General features: G+C 43.9%; 9 non-coding genes across 9 annotated transcripts; all 9 read left to right on the plus strand.

Moving 5' to 3' along the window:
• The first annotated feature begins 1,483 nt into the window (after positions 1–1,483).
• Positions 1,484–1,556, plus strand: TRNAM-CAU (transfer RNA methionine (anticodon CAU)). Its single transcript has one exon. It is a non-coding gene; the product is annotated as a tRNA-Met (tRNA).
• A 1,484-nt stretch (positions 1,557–3,040) lies between these two features.
• On the plus strand, positions 3,041–3,113 carry TRNAM-CAU (transfer RNA methionine (anticodon CAU)). Its single transcript has one exon. It is a non-coding gene; the product is annotated as a tRNA-Met (tRNA).
• Positions 3,114–4,596: 1,483 nt separating this feature from the next.
• Positions 4,597–4,669, plus strand: TRNAM-CAU (transfer RNA methionine (anticodon CAU)). The gene has a single exon. It is a non-coding gene; the product is annotated as a tRNA-Met (tRNA).
• Positions 4,670–6,152: 1,483 nt separating this feature from the next.
• Positions 6,153–6,225, plus strand: TRNAM-CAU (transfer RNA methionine (anticodon CAU)). The gene has a single exon. It is a non-coding gene; the product is annotated as a tRNA-Met (tRNA).
• Positions 6,226–7,709: 1,484 nt separating this feature from the next.
• Positions 7,710–7,782, plus strand: TRNAM-CAU (transfer RNA methionine (anticodon CAU)). The gene has a single exon. It is a non-coding gene; the product is annotated as a tRNA-Met (tRNA).
• A 1,483-nt stretch (positions 7,783–9,265) lies between these two features.
• TRNAM-CAU (transfer RNA methionine (anticodon CAU)) lies at positions 9,266–9,338 on the plus strand. Its single transcript has one exon. It is a non-coding gene; the product is annotated as a tRNA-Met (tRNA).
• A 1,483-nt stretch (positions 9,339–10,821) lies between these two features.
• TRNAM-CAU (transfer RNA methionine (anticodon CAU)) lies at positions 10,822–10,894 on the plus strand. Its single transcript has one exon. It is a non-coding gene; the product is annotated as a tRNA-Met (tRNA).
• Positions 10,895–12,377: 1,483 nt separating this feature from the next.
• TRNAM-CAU (transfer RNA methionine (anticodon CAU)) lies at positions 12,378–12,450 on the plus strand. Its single transcript has one exon. It is a non-coding gene; the product is annotated as a tRNA-Met (tRNA).
• Positions 12,451–13,933: 1,483 nt separating this feature from the next.
• TRNAM-CAU (transfer RNA methionine (anticodon CAU)) lies at positions 13,934–14,006 on the plus strand. Its single transcript has one exon. It is a non-coding gene; the product is annotated as a tRNA-Met (tRNA).
• The last annotated feature ends 933 nt before the right edge of the window (positions 14,007–14,939 follow it).

Raw genomic sequence — 14,939 nt, forward strand, 5'->3', positions numbered from 1 at the left:
TTTATTTCCTTCTTTTGGAATGCAAAATTCTCCGATTTTCTTGAAATGCGCAAACTATGCCTAGTTCAAAGATTTTTCCAAAGCAAATGTCTGACTATTTAAGTGGGGCTCTCACCCCAACTGCATGACAAACTTCTTCTTTCTGCATGATGGCAGGCTAGCCTTCTGGAAAAAAGCCAAGATAAGGAACAGAGGCTCCTGGAGATGCCGGGGATTGAACCCGGGACCTCATACATGCAAAACATGCGCTCTACCACTGAGCTACATCCCCACTTTTGCACTTGAGCTGTTTGATGGATGCAAGGAATCCCTGAAACCCAGGGACTGCAAAGTCTCGATCATAATCAATGGAAGGTATTGTTTGAATAAAAGTGAAAGATATGGAAATCGAAGCAGAAAATCCTTCGAGCCTGATTTGAACCAGCGACCTAAGGATGTCTGACTTTATGCTACAGTCCTCCGCTCTACCAACTGAGCTATCGAAGGAGTGGCTGAAGTATCTTTCAGCGCTGTAATTATCTCTCGCTCAAGAAAGGTTGTGGGGGTGGGGATCAGGAGCAGATCGATGAAAATCATGAACATTACCTGCAGCTCCCTCTCAAAGTCACCAGTTCTTAGAGCACACTGTAAGGTACGTCTTATCACCCCAAAGGAGGATTTCAGACCAAAGTTCATGTTCTGTCTTGGCTTGGGGATAAGCAGGGGTGCTCCAAATTTCAATTTTACAGAAAGGAAAGGAACTTTGATACAAAGACCTTGGGCAGCATTGGTGGCAAATGGATGGCTGCGCGGAACCATGAAAGAAATGACAGAAAGTTATGGGAGTCATTACTAAGCACCCAGCATCAAGAACGTGCATTTTGGATGCATTTTCAAAAGGAAAGAGAACGGAAAAATCTGTAGATTGAAGGTGATTGAGATAAACAAAATATTCCGTTTTTCTAAAAGCTACTGTAAAGAGTCTTTGGTTTAGAAGAAGAACCCTTACCAATGATCAAGAGAGATGCGACAGATTTCTATCATCAAAGCATTATGGTTGTCAAGATGAATCATCACTTTGATGTCTTCAACAAGTAGGATTCTTTTGATCTATAATCATCAAAAATGAGATAGCCCCATTTCATGGGATTTTTCAAGGCAAACGTCTGACAGATTAAGCGGGGTCCTCTTCCCGGTTGGAGGACATATCTCTTCCTTCATCATGATGCCAGCCTAGCTTTCTGCCCAAAATCCAAGGTAAGCATGGCAAAAGTCTGGAGATGCCGGGGATTGAACCCGGGGCCTCATACATGCAAAGCATGCGCTCTACCACTGAGCTACATCCCCACTTCTGCAAGATTTGACTGTATGATTGGAAACCCTGCATTGAACCGACAGCCACATCACCCCATTCGACTCTGCAGTATACAATGTCAGTCAGGAAAATCCTTCAGCCTTGTACCTGGATGATCTTCATGGTCTTATGTACAGATGCCTATATACAGCCTTCTTAGCGCAGTAGGCAGCGCGTCAGTCTCATAATCTGAAGGTCCTGAGTTCGATCCTCAGAGAGGGCATTTATTTCCTTCTTTTGGAATGCAAAATTCTCCGATTTTCTTGAAATGCGCAAACTATGCCTAGTTCAAAGATTTTTCCAAAGCAAATGTCTGACTATTTAAGTGGGGCTCTCACCCCAACTGCATGACAAACTTCTTCTTTCTGCATGATGGCAGGCTAGCCTTCTGGAAAAAAAGCCAAGATAAGGAACAGAGGCTCCTGGAGATGCCGGGGATTGAACCCGGGACCTCATACATGCAAAACATGCGCTCTACCACTGAGCTACATCCCCACTTTTGCACTTGAGCTGTTTGATGGATGCAAGGAATCCCTGAAACCCAGGGACTGCAAAGTCTCGATCATAATCAATGGAAGGTATTGTTTGAATAAAAGTGAAAGATATGGAAATCGAAGCACAAAATCCTTCGAGCCTGATTTGAACCAGCGACCTAAGGATGTCTGACTTTATGCTACAGTCCTCCGCTCTACCAACTGAGCTATCGAAGGAGTGGCTGAAGTATCTTTCAGCGCTGTAATTATCTCTCGCTCAAGAAAGGTTGTGGGGGTGGGGATCAGGAGCAGATCGATGAAAATCATTAACATTACCTGCAGCTCCCTCTCAAAGTCACCAGTTCTTAGAGCACACTGTAAGGTACGTCTTATCACCCCAAAGGAGGATTTCAGACCAAAGTTCATGTTCTGTCTTGGCTTGGGGATAAGCAGGGGTGCTCCAAATTTCAATTTTACAGAAAGGAAAGGAACTTTGATACAAAGACCTTGGGCAGCATTGGTGGCAAATGGATGGCTGCGCGGAACCATGAAAGAAATGACAGAAAGTTATGGGAGTCATTACTAAGCACCCAGCATCAAGAACGTGCATTTTGGATGCATTTTCAAAAGGAAAGAGAACGGAAAAATCTGTAGATTGAAGGTGATTGAGATAAACAAAATATTCCGTTTTTCTAAAAGCTACTGTAAAGAGTCTTTGGTTTAGAAGAAGAACCCTTACCAATGATCAAGAGAGATGCGACAGATTTCTATCATCAAAGCATTATGGTTGTCAAGATGAATCATCACTTTGATGTCTTCAACAAGTAGGATTCTTTTGATCTATAATCATCAAAAATGAGATAGCCCCATTTCATGGGATTTTTCAAGGCAAACGTCTGACAGATTAAGCGGGGTCCTCATCCCGGTTGGAGGACATATCTCTTCCTTCATCATGATGCCAGCCTAGCTTTCTGCCCAAAATCCAAGGTAAGCATGGCAAAAGTCTGGAGATGCCGGGGATTGAACCCGGGGCCTCATACATGCAAAGCATGCGCTCTACCACTGAGCTACGTCCCCACTTCTGCAAGATTTGACTGTATGATTGGAAACCCTGCATTGAACCGACGGCCACATCACCCCATTCGACTCTGCAGTATACAATGTCAGTCAGGAAAATCCTTCAGCCTTGTACCTGAATGATCTTCATGGTCTTATGTACAGATGCCTATATACAGCCTTCTTAGCGCAGTAGGCAGCGCGTCAGTCTCATAATCTGAAGGTCCTGAGTTCGATCCTCAGAGAGGGCATTTATTTCCTTCTTTTGGAATGCAAAATTCTCCGATTTTCTTGAAATGCGCAAACTATGCCTAGTTCAAAGATTTTTCCAAAGCAAATGTCTGACTATTTAAGTGGGGCTCTCACCCCAACTGCATGACAAACTTCTTCTTTCTGCATGATGGCAGGCTAGCCTTCTGGAAAAAAGCCAAGATAAGGAACAGAGGCTCCTGGAGATGCCGGGGATTGAACCCGGGACCTCATACATGCAAAACATGCGCTCTACCACTGAGCTACATCCCCACTTTTGCACTTGAGCTGTTTGATGGATGCAAGGAATCCCTGAAACCCAGGGACTGCAAAGTCTCGATCATAATCAATGGAAGGTATTGTTTGAATAAAAGTGAAAGATATGGAAATCGAAGCACAAAATCCTTCGAGCCTGATTTGAACCAGCGACCTAAGGATGTCTGACTTTATGCTACAGTCCTCCGCTCTACCAACTGAGCTATCGAAGGAGTGGCTGAAGTATCTTTCAGCGCTGTAATTATCTCTCGCTCAAGAAAGGTTGTGGGGGTGGGGATCAGGAGCAGATCGATGAAAATCATTAACATTACCTGCAGCTCCCTCTCAAAGTCACCAGTTCTTAGAGCACACTGTAAGGTACGTCTTATCACCCCAAAGGAGGATTTCAGACCAAAGTTCATGTTCTGTCTTGGCTTGGGGATAAGCAGGGGTGCTCCAAATTTCAATTTTACAGAAAGGAAAGGAACTTTGATACAAAGACCTTGGGCAGCATTGGTGGCAAATGGATGGCTGCGCGGAACCATGAAAGAAATGACAGAAAGTTATGGGAGTCATTACTAAGCACCCAGCATCAAGAACGTGCATTTTGGATGCATTTTCAAAAGGAAAGAGAACGGAAAAATCTGTAGATTGAAGGTGATTGAGATAAACAAAATATTCCGTTTTTCTAAAAGCTACTGTAAAGAGTCTTTGGTTTAGAAGAAGAACCCTTACCAATGATCAAGAGAGATGCGACAGATTTCTATCATCAAAGCATTATGGTTGTCAAGATGAATCATCACTTTGATGTCTTCAACAAGTAGGATTCTTTTGATCTATAATCATCAAAAATGAGATAGCCCCATTTCATGGGATTTTTCAAGGCAAACGTCTGACAGATTAAGCAGGGTCCTCATCCCTGTTGGAGGACATATCTCTTCCTTCATCATGATGCCAGCCTAGCTTTCTGCCCAAAATCCAAGGTAAGCATGGCAAAAGTCTGGAGATGCCGGGGATTGAACCCGGGGCCTCATACATGCAAAGCATGCGCTCTACCACTGAGCTACATCCCCACTTCTGCAAAATTTGACTGTATGATTGGAAACCCTGCATTGAACCGACGGCCACATCACCCCATTTGACTCTGCAGTATACAATGTCAGTCAGGAAAAAACTTCAGCCTTGTACCTGGATGATCTTCATGGTCTTATGTACAGATGCCTATATACAGCCTTCTTAGCGCAGTAGGCAGCGCGTCAGTCTCATAATCTGAAGGTCCTGAGTTCGATCCTCAGAGAGGGCATTTATTTCCTTCTTTTGGAATGCAAAATTCTCCGATTTTCTTGAAATGCGCAAACTATGCCTAGTTCAAAGATTTTTCCAAAGCAAATGTCTGACTATTTAAGTGGGGCTCTCACCCCAACTGCATGACAAACTTCTTCTTTCTGCATGATGGCAGGCTAGCCTTCTGGAAAAAAGCCAAGATAAGGAACAGAGGCTCCTGGAGATGCCGGGGATTGAACCCGGGACCTCATACATGCAAAACATGCGCTCTACCACTGAGCTACATCCCCACTTTTGCACTTGAGCTGTTTGATGGATGCAAGGAATCCCTGAAACCCAGGGACTGCAAAGTCTCGATCATAATCAATGGAAGGTATTGTTTGAATAAAAGTGAAAGATATGGAAATCGAAGCAGAAAATCCTTCGAGCCTGATTTGAACCAGCGACCTAAGGATGTCTGACTTTATGCTACAGTCCTCCGCTCTACCAACTGAGCTATCGAAGGAGTGGCTGAAGTATCTTTCAGCGCTGTAATTATCTCTCGCTCAAGAAAGGTTGTGGGGGTGGGGATCAGGAGCAGATCGATGAAAATCATTAACATTACCTGCAGCTCCCTCTCAAAGTCACCAGTTCTTAGAGCACACTGTAAGGTACGTCTTATCACCCCAAAGGAGGATTTCAGACCAAAGTTCATGTTCTGTCTTGGCTTGGGGATAAGCAGGGGTGCTCCAAATTTCAATTTTACAGAAAGGAAAGGAACTTTGATACAAAGACCTTGGGCAGCATTGGTGGCAAATGGATGGCTGCGCGGAACCATGAAAGAAATGACAGAAAGTTATGGGAGTCATTACTAAGCACCCAGCATCAAGAACGTGCATTTTGGATGCATTTTCAAAAGGAAAGAGAACGGAAAAATCTGTAGATTGAAGGTGATTGAGATAAACAAAATATTCCGTTTTTCTAAAAGCTACTGTAAAGAGTCTTTGGTTTAGAAGAAGAACCCTTACCAATGATCAAGAGAGATGCGACAGATTTCTATCATCAAAGCATTATGGTTGTCAAGATGAATCATCACTTTGATGTCTTCAACAAGTAGGATTCTTTTGATCTATAATCATCAAAAATGAGATAGCCCCATTTCATGGGATTTTTCAAGGCAAACGTCTGACAGATTAAGCGGGGTCCTCTTCCCGGTTGGAGGACATATCTCTTCCTTCATCATGATGCCAGCCTAGCTTTCTGCCCAAAATCCAAGGTAAGCATGGCAAAAGTCTGGAGATGCCGGGGATTGAACCCGGGGCCTCATACATGCAAAGCATGCGCTCTACCACTGAGCTACATCCCCACTTCTGCAAGATTTGACTGTATGATTGGAAACCCTGCATTGAACCGACAGCCACATCACCCCATTCGACTCTGCAGTATACAATGTCAGTCAGGAAAATCCTTCAGCCTTGTACCTGGATGATCTTCATGGTCTTATGTACAGATGCCTATATACAGCCTTCTTAGCGCAGTAGGCAGCGCGTCAGTCTCATAATCTGAAGGTCCTGAGTTCGATCCTCAGAGAGGGCATTTATTTCCTTCTTTTGGAATGCAAAATTCTCCGATTTTCTTGAAATGCGCAAACTATGCCTAGTTCAAAGATTTTTCCAAAGCAAATGTCTGACTATTTAAGTGGGGCTCTCACCCCAACTGCATGACAAACTTCTTCTTTCTGCATGATGGCAGGCTAGCCTTCTGGAAAAAAAGCCAAGATAAGGAACAGAGGCTCCTGGAGATGCCGGGGATTGAACCCGGGACCTCATACATGCAAAACATGCGCTCTACCACTGAGCTACATCCCCACTTTTGCACTTGAGCTGTTTGATGGATGCAAGGAATCCCTGAAACCCAGGGACTGCAAAGTCTCGATCATAATCAATGGAAGGTATTGTTTGAATAAAAGTGAAAGATATGGAAATCGAAGCACAAAATCCTTCGAGCCTGATTTGAACCAGCGACCTAAGGATGTCTGACTTTATGCTACAGTCCTCCGCTCTACCAACTGAGCTATCGAAGGAGTGGCTGAAGTATCTTTCAGCGCTGTAATTATCTCTCGCTCAAGAAAGGTTGTGGGGGTGGGGATCAGGAGCAGATCGATGAAAATCATTAACATTACCTGCAGCTCCCTCTCAAAGTCACCAGTTCTTAGAGCACACTGTAAGGTACGTCTTATCACCCCAAAGGAGGATTTCAGACCAAAGTTCATGTTCTGTCTTGGCTTGGGGATAAGCAGGGGTGCTCCAAATTTCAATTTTACAGAAAGGAAAGGAACTTTGATACAAAGACCTTGGGCAGCATTGGTGGCAAATGGATGGCTGCGCGGAACCATGAAAGAAATGACAGAAAGTTATCGGAGTCATTACTAAGCACCCAGCATCAAGAACGTGCATTTTGGATGCATTTTCAAAAGGAAAGAGAACGGAAAAATCTGTAGATTGAAGGTGATTGAGATAAACAAAATATTCCGTTTTTCTAAAAGCTACTGTAAAGAGTCTTTGGTTTAGAAGAAGAACCCTTACCAATGATCAAGAGAGATGCGACAGATTTCTATCATCAAAGCATTATGGTTGTCAAGATGAATCATCACTTTGATGTCTTCAACAAGTAGGATTCTTTTGATCTATAATCATCAAAAATGAGATAGCCCCATTTCATGGGATTTTTCAAGGCAAACGTCTGACAGATTAAGCGGGGTCCTCATCCCGGTTGGAGGACATATCTCTTCCTTCATCATGATGCCAGCCTAGCTTTCTGCCCAAAATCCAAGGTAAGCATGGCAAAAGTCTGGAGATGCCGGGGATTGAACCCGGGGCCTCATACATGCAAAGCATGCGCTCTACCACTGAGCTACGTCCCCACTTCTGCAAGATTTGACTGTATGATTGGAAACCCTGCATTGAACCGACGGCCACATCACCCCATTCGACTCTGCAGTATACAATGTCAGTCAGGAAAATCCTTCAGCCTTGTACCTGAATGATCTTCATGGTCTTATGTACAGATGCCTATATACAGCCTTCTTAGCGCAGTAGGCAGCGCGTCAGTCTCATAATCTGAAGGTCCTGAGTTCGATCCTCAGAGAGGGCATTTATTTCCTTCTTTTGGAATGCAAAATTCTCCGATTTTCTTGAAATGCGCAAACTATGCCTAGTTCAAAGATTTTTCCAAAGCAAATGTCTGACTATTTAAGTGGGGCTCTCACCCCAACTGCATGACAAACTTCTTCTTTCTGCATGATGGCAGGCTAGCCTTCTGGAAAAAAGCCAAGATAAGGAACAGAGGCTCCTGGAGATGCCGGGGATTGAACCCGGGACCTCATACATGCAAAACATGCGCTCTACCACTGAGCTACATCCCCACTTTTGCACTTGAGCTGTTTGATGGATGCAAGGAATCCCTGAAACCCAGGGACTGCAAAGTCTCGATCATAATCAATGGAAGGTATTGTTTGAATAAAAGTGAAAGATATGGAAATCGAAGCACAAAATCCTTCGAGCCTGATTTGAACCAGCGACCTAAGGATGTCTGACTTTATGCTACAGTCCTCCGCTCTACCAACTGAGCTATCGAAGGAGTGGCTGAAGTATCTTTCAGCGCTGTAATTATCTCTCGCTCAAGAAAGGTTGTGGGGGTGGGGATCAGGAGCAGATCGATGAAAATCATTAACATTACCTGCAGCTCCCTCTCAAAGTCACCAGTTCTTAGAGCACACTGTAAGGTACGTCTTATCACCCCAAAGGAGGATTTCAGACCAAAGTTCATGTTCTGTCTTGGCTTGGGGATAAGCAGGGGTGCTCCAAATTTCAATTTTACAGAAAGGAAAGGAACTTTGATACAAAGACCTTGGGCAGCATTGGTGGCAAATGGATGGCTGCGCGGAACCATGAAAGAAATGACAGAAAGTTATGGGAGTCATTACTAAGCACCCAGCATCAAGAACGTGCATTTTGGATGCATTTTCAAAAGGAAAGAGAACGGAAAAATCTGTAGATTGAAGGTGATTGAGATAAACAAAATATTCCGTTTTTCTAAAAGCTACTGTAAAGAGTCTTTGGTTTAGAAGAAGAACCCTTACCAATGATCAAGAGAGATGCGACAGATTTCTATCATCAAAGCATTATGGTTGTCAAGATGAATCATCACTTTGATGTCTTCAACAAGTAGGATTCTTTTGATCTATAATCATCAAAAATGAGATAGCCCCATTTCATGGGATTTTTCAAGGCAAACGTCTGACAGATTAAGCAGGGTCCTCATCCCTGTTGGAGGACATATCTCTTCCTTCATCATGATGCCAGCCTAGCTTTCTGCCCAAAATCCAAGGTAAGCATGGCAAAAGTCTGGAGATGCCGGGGATTGAACCCGGGGCCTCATACATGCAAAGCATGCGCTCTACCACTGAGCTACATCCCCACTTCTGCAAAATTTGACTGTATGATTGGAAACCCTGCATTGAACCGACGGCCACATCACCCCATTTGACTCTGCAGTATACAATGTCAGTCAGGAAAAAACTTCAGCCTTGTACCTGGATGATCTTCATGGTCTTATGTACAGATGCCTATATACAGCCTTCTTAGCGCAGTAGGCAGCGCGTCAGTCTCATAATCTGAAGGTCCTGAGTTCGATCCTCAGAGAGGGCATTTATTTCCTTCTTTTGGAATGCAAAATTCTCCGATTTTCTTGAAATGCGCAAACTATGCCTAGTTCAAAGATTTTTCCAAAGCAAATGTCTGACTATTTAAGTGGGGCTCTCACCCCAACTGCATGACAAACTTCTTCTTTCTGCATGATGGCAGGCTAGCCTTCTGGAAAAAAGCCAAGATAAGGAACAGAGGCTCCTGGAGATGCCGGGGATTGAACCCGGGACCTCATACATGCAAAACATGCGCTCTACCACTGAGCTACATCCCCACTTTTGCACTTGAGCTGTTTGATGGATGCAAGGAATCCCTGAAACCCAGGGACTGCAAAGTCTCGATCATAATCAATGGAAGGTATTGTTTGAATAAAAGTGAAAGATATGGAAATCGAAGCACAAAATCCTTCGAGCCTGATTTGAACCAGCGACCTAAGGATGTCTGACTTTATGCTACAGTCCTCCGCTCTACCAACTGAGCTATCGAAGGAGTGGCTGAAGTATCTTTCAGCGCTGTAATTATCTCTCGCTCAAGAAAGGTTGTGGGGGTGGGGATCAGGAGCAGATCGATGAAAATCATTAACATTACCTGCAGCTCCCTCTCAAAGTCACCAGTTCTTAGAGCACACTGTAAGGTACGTCTTATCACCCCAAAGGAGGATTTCAGACCAAAGTTCATGTTCTGTCTTGGCTTGGGGATAAGCAGGGGTGCTCCAAATTTCAATTTTACAGAAAGGAAAGGAACTTTGATACAAAGACCTTGGGCAGCATTGGTGGCAAATGGATGGCTGCGCGGAACCATGAAAGAAATGACAGAAAGTTATGGGAGTCATTACTAAGCACCCAGCATCAAGAACGTGCATTTTGGATGCATTTTCAAAAGGAAAGAGAACGGAAAAATCTGTAGATTGAAGGTGATTGAGATAAACAAAATATTCCGTTTTTCTAAAAGCTACTGTAAAGAGTCTTTGGTTTAGAAGAAGAACCCTTACCAATGATCAAGAGAGATGCGACAGATTTCTATCATCAAAGCATTATGGTTGTCAAGATGAATCATCACTTTGATGTCTTCAACAAGTAGGATTCTTTTGATCTATAATCATCAAAAATGAGATAGCCCCATTTCATGGGATTTTTCAAGGCAAACGTCTGACAGATTAAGCGGGGTCCTCTTCCCGGTTGGAGGACATATCTCTTCCTTCATCATGATGCCAGCCTAGCTTTCTGCCCAAAATCCAAGGTAAGCATGGCAAAAGTCTGGAGATGCCGGGGATTGAACCCGGGGCCTCATACATGCAAAGCATGCGCTCTACCACTGAGCTACATCCCCACTTCTGCAAGATTTGACTGTATGATTGGAAACCCTGCATTGAACCGACAGCCACATCACCCCATTCGACTCTGCAGTATACAATGTCAGTCAGGAAAATCCTTCAGCCTTGTACCTGGATGATCTTCATGGTCTTATGTACAGATGCCTATATACAGCCTTCTTAGCGCAGTAGGCAGCGCGTCAGTCTCATAATCTGAAGGTCCTGAGTTCGATCCTCAGAGAGGGCATTTATTTCCTTCTTTTGGAATGCAAAATTCTCCGATTTTCTTGAAATGCGCAAACTATGCCTAGTTCAAAGATTTTTCCAAAGCAAATGTCTGACTATTTAAGTGGGGCTCTCACCCCAACTGCATGACAAACTTCTTCTTTCTGCATGATGGCAGGCTAGCCTTCTGGAAAAAAGCCAAGATAAGGAACAGAGGCTCCTGGAGATGCCGGGGATTGAACCCGGGACCTCATACATGCAAAACATGCGCTCTACCACTGAGCTACATCCCCACTTTTGCACTTGAGCTGTTTGATGGATGCAAGGAATCCCTGAAACCCAGGGACTGCAAAGTCTCGATCATAATCAATGGAAGGTATTGTTTGAATAAAAGTGAAAGATATGGAAATCGAAGCACAAAATCCTTCGAGCCTGATTTGAACCAGCGACCTAAGGATGTCTGACTTTATGCTACAGTCCTCCGCTCTACCAACTGAGCTATCGAAGGAGTGGCTGAAGTATCTTTCAGCGCTGTAATTATCTCTCGCTCAAGAAAGGTTGTGGGGGTGGGGATCAGGAGCAGATCGATGAAAATCATTAACATTACCTGCAGCTCCCTCTCAAAGTCACCAGTTCTTAGAGCACACTGTAAGGTACGTCTTATCACCCCAAAGGAGGATTTCAGACCAAAGTTCATGTTCTGTCTTGGCTTGGGGATAAGCAGGGGTGCTCCAAATTTCAATTTTACAGAAAGGAAAGGAACTTTGATACAAAGACCTTGGGCAGCATTGGTGGCAAATGGATGGCTGCGCGGAACCATGAAAGAAATGACAGAAAGTTATGGGAGTCATTACTAAGCACCCAGCATCAAGAACGTGCATTTTGGATGCATTTTCAAAAGGAAAGAGAACGGAAAAATCTGTAGATTGAAGGTGATTGAGATAAACAAAATATTCCGTTTTTCTAAAAGCTACTGTAAAGAGTCTTTGGTTTAGAAGAAGAACCCTTACCAATGATCAAGAGAGATGCGACAGATTTCTATCATCAAAGCATTATGGTTGTCAAGATGAATCATCACTTTGATGTCTTCAACAAGTAGGATTCTTTTGATCTATAATCATCAAAAATGAGATAGCCCCATTTCATGGGATTTTTCAAGGCAAACGTCTGACAGATTAAGCGGGGTCCTCATCCCGGTTGGAGGACATATCTCTTCCTTCATCATGATGCCAGCCTAGCTTTCTGCCCAAAATCCAAGGTAAGCATGGCAAAAGTCTGGAGATGCCGGGGATTGAACCCGGGGCCTCATACATGCAAAGCATGCGCTCTACCACTGAGCTACATCCCCACTTCTGCAAGATTTGACTGTATGATTGGAAACCCTGCATTGAACCGACGGCCACATCACCCCATTCGACTCTGCAGTATACAATGTCAGTCAGGAAAATCCTTCAGCCTTGTACCTGAATGATCTTCATGGTCTTATGTACAGATGCCTATATACAGCCTTCTTAGCGCAGTAGGCAGCGCGTCAGTCTCATAATCTGAAGGTCCTGAGTTCGATCCTCAGAGAGGGCATTTATTTCCTTCTTTTGGAATGCAAAATTCTCCGATTTTCTTGAAATGCGCAAACTATGCCTAGTTCAAAGATTTTTCCAAAGCAAATGTCTGACTATTTAAGTGGGGCTCTCACCCCACCTGCATGACAAACTTCTTCTTTCTGCATGATGGCAGGCTAGCCTTCTGGAAAAAAGCCAAGATAAGGAACAGAGGCTCCTGGAGATGCCGGGGATTGAACCCGGGACCTCATACATGCAAAACATGCGCTCTACCACTGAGCTACATCCCCACTTTTGCACTTGAGCTGTTTGATGGATGCAAGGAATCCCTGAAACCCAGGGACTGCAAAGTCTCGATCATAATCAATGGAAGGTATTGTTTGAATAAAAGTGAAAGATATGGAAATCGAAGCACAAAATCCTTCGAGCCTGATTTGAACCAGCGACCTAAGGATGTCTGACTTTATGCTACAGTCCTCCGCTCTACCAACTGAGCTATCGAAGGAGTGGCTGAAGTATCTTTCAGCGCTGTAATTATCTCTCGCTCAAGAAAGGTTGTGGGGGTGGGGATCAGGAGCAGATCGATGAAAATCATTAACATTACCTGCAGCTCCCTCTCAAAGTCACCAGTTCTTAGAGCACACTGTAAGGTACGTCTTATCACCCCAAAGGAGGATTTCAGACCAAAGTTCATGTTCTGTCTTGGCTTGGGGATAAGCAGGGGTGCTCCAAATTTCAATTTTACAGAAAGGAAAGGAACTTTGATACAAAGACCTTGGGCAGCATTGGTGGCAAATGGATGGCTGCGCGGAACCATGAAAGAAATGACAGAAAGTTATGGGAGTCATTACTAAGCACCCAGCATCAAGAACGTGCATTTTGGATGCATTTTCAAAAGGAAAGAGAACGGAAAAATCTGTAGATTGAAGGTGATTGAGATAAACAAAATATTCCGTTTTTCTAAAAGCTACTGTAAAGAGTCTTTGGTTTAGAAGAAGAACCCTTACCAATGATCAAGAGAGATGCGACAGATTTCTATCATCAAAGCATTATGGTTGTCAAGATGAATCATCACTTTGATGTCTTCAACAAGTAGGATTCTTTTGATCTATAATCATCAAAAATGAGATAGCCCCATTTCATGGGATTTTTCAAGGCAAACGTCTGACAGATTAAGCGGGGTCCTCATCCCGGTTGGAGGACATATCTCTTCCTTCATCATGATGCCAGCCTAGCTTTCTGCCCAAAATCCAAGGTAAGCATGGCAAAAGTCTGGAGATGCCGGGGATTGAACCCGGGGCCTCATACATGCAAAGCATGCGCTCTACCACTGAGCTACATCCCCACTTCTGCAAGATTTGACTGTATGATTGGAAACCCTGCATTGAACCGACGGCCACATCACCCCATTCGACTCTGCAGTATACAATGTCAGTCAGGAAAATCCTTCAGCCTTGTACCTGAATGATCTTCATGGTCTTATGTACAGATGCCTATATACAGCCTTCTTAGCGCAGTAGGCAGCGCGTCAGTCTCATAATCTGAAGGTCCTGAGTTCGATCCTCAGAGAGGGCATTTATTTCCTTCTTTTGGAATGCAAAATTCTCCGATTTTCTTGAAATGCGCAAACTATGCCTAGTTCAAAGATTTTTCCAAAGCAAATGTCTGACTATTTAAGTGGGGCTCTCACCCCAACTGCATGACAAACTTCTTCTTTCTGCATGATGGCAGGCTAGCCTTCTGGAAAAAAGCCAAGATAAGGAACAGAGGCTCCTGGAGATGCCGGGGATTGAACCCGGGACCTCATACATGCAAAACATGCGCTCTACCACTGAGCTACATCCCCACTTTTGCACTTGAGCTGTTTGATGGATGCAAGGAATCCCTGAAACCCAGGGACTGCAAAGTCTCGATCATAATCAATGGAAGGTATTGTTTGAATAAAAGTGAAAGATATGGAAATCGAAGCACAAAATCCTTCGAGCCTGATTTGAACCAGCGACCTAAGGATGTCTGACTTTATGCTACAGTCCTCCGCTCTACCAACTGAGCTATCGAAGGAGTGGCTGAAGTATCTTTCAGCGCTGTAATTATCTCTCGCTCAAGAAAGGTTGTGGGGGTGGGGATCAGGAGCAGATCGATGAAAATCATTAACATTACCTGCAGCTCCCTCTCAAAGTCACCAGTTCTTAGAGCACACTGTAAGGTACGTCTTATCACCCCAAAGGAGGATTTCAGACCAAAGTTCATGTTCTGTCTTGGCTTGGGGATAAGCAGGGGTGCTCCAAATTTCAATTTTACAGAAAGGAAAGGAACTTTGATACAAAGACCTTGGGCAGCATTGGTGGCAAATGGATGGCTGCGCGGAACCATGAAAGAAATGACAGAAAGTTATGGGAGTCATTACTAAGCACCCAGCATCAAGAACGTGCATTTTGGATGCATTTTCAAAAGGAAAGAGAACGGAAAAATCTGTAGATTGAAGGTGATTGAGATAAACAAAATATT

This window comes from Triturus cristatus, chromosome 4_1 (genome assembly GCF_964204655.1).
Source record: "Triturus cristatus chromosome 4_1, aTriCri1.1, whole genome shotgun sequence".
In the NCBI taxonomy this organism is placed as follows: Eukaryota; Metazoa; Chordata; class Amphibia; order Caudata; family Salamandridae; genus Triturus; species Triturus cristatus.